This window comes from Mus pahari, chromosome 1 (assembly GCF_900095145.1).
Source record: "Mus pahari chromosome 1, PAHARI_EIJ_v1.1, whole genome shotgun sequence".
Lineage (NCBI taxonomy): Eukaryota > Metazoa > Chordata > Mammalia > Rodentia > Muridae > Mus > Mus pahari.
The window spans coordinates 164,006,372-164,008,017 of NC_034590.1; the positions used below are offsets into that span (position 1 = coordinate 164,006,372).

Consider the following 1,646-nt stretch of genomic DNA (forward strand, 5'->3'; position numbering starts at 1 on the left):
AGTGTAAGGGAATGCCCGGGGCCAGGAAGTGGGTATGGGTGGGTTGATGAGCAGGGGGTGGGAGAAAGAGATAGGGTGTTTTCAGAGGGGAAACCAGGAAAGGGGACAACATTTGACATGTAAATAAAATAAATATCTAATAAAAAATAAAAATAGTACCCAATGCTCTGGAAAGAGCACATTGATTCAGCTCCCAGCACACAGGTCACACAGTCTGTATCTAAAGTTGAAGGAGATCTGATGCTCTCTGCTGGTCTCTTTGAGCATCGCATGTACATGGTGCACAGACATACATGTATGCAAAACACTGTACATAAGCTTGATACCAGGCAGGGATTCTCCTGGCTTCTGGATAGCTGCTTTCCTACTATGCTTCCCATGTTATTTCTTCTGAGCATGCTGGGGAAGAGGAGGAGGAGGAAGAAAAACAGAGAAGATTAAAAAAAGAAAGAAAGAAAGAAAGTTCGGGGGGGGGGGAGAGATTCCCGGTAAAGCACCAGAGGATGGAGTCAGCCTTGGATCAGCTCAAGCAGTTCACCATGGTGGCCGACACGGGTGATTTCAATGCCATCGATGAGTACAAGCCCCAAGATGCCACCACCAACCCATCCCTGATCCTGGCTGCAGCCCAGATGCCTGCCTACCAAGAGCTGGTAGAGGAGGCCATTGCCTATGGCAAGAAGCTGGGTGGGCCACAAGAGGAGCAGATTAAAAATATCATTGACGAACTTTTTATGCTGTTTGGAGCAGAAATACTAAAGAAGGTTCCAGGCCGTGTATCCTGCAAGGCTTTCCTTTGATAAGGATGCCATGGTGGCCCCAGCCAGGCGCCTCATTGAGCTTTACAAAGAAGCTGGGATCGGCGAGGACAGAATTCTCATCAAATTATCATCAACCTGGGAGGGCATTCAGGCTGGAAAGGAGCTGGAGGAGCAACATGGCATCCACTGCAACATGACACTGCTTTTCTCCTTCGCCCAGGCTGTGACCTGTGCTGAAGCGGGCGTGACGCTCATCTCTCCCTTTGTGGGGCGCATCCTTGATTGGCATGTAGCAAACACAGACAAGAAATCCTATGAACCCCAGGAGGATCCTGGGGTCAAGAGTGTCACCAAAATCTACAACTACTACAAGAAGTTTGGCTACAAGACCATTGTCATGGGCGCCTCCTTCCGCAACATGGGTGAGATCAAAGCACTGGCAGGCTGTGACTTCCTCACCATGTCACCGAAGCTCCTGGGGGAGCTGCTCAAGGATAACAGCAAGCTGGCACCTACGCTGTCCGTCAAGGTGGCCCAGGCCAGTGACTTGGAGAAGATACATCTGGATGAGAAGGCCTTCCGTTGGCTGCACAGTGAGGACCAAATGGCTATGGAGAAGCTCTCCGATGGAATCCGCAAATTTGCTGCTGATGCCATAAAGTTGGAGCGGATGCTCACAGAACGAATGTTCAGTGCTGAGAATGGAAAGTAGTGCCGCACCTGAGGCTAGACCCCAGACCTGCACTGCCTTTGAGCTGGGTTCCGATTGCACATGGCTTGTGAAGAATGAATCTTGCATTTTTTTAGTGATCGGAGAAGGGATGAAACATAGGATTCTGATTTTATGTGAAATTTTGTCTAATTCATTAAAGCAGTCGCTTTTCC

The 1,646-nt window shown here is 49.2% G+C and overlaps 1 pseudogene; it reads left to right on the top strand.

Moving 5' to 3' along the window:
* The first annotated feature begins 479 nt into the window (after positions 1-479).
* LOC110335551 lies at positions 480-1,476 on the top strand (annotated as a pseudogene).
* The last annotated feature ends 170 nt before the right edge of the window (positions 1,477-1,646 follow it).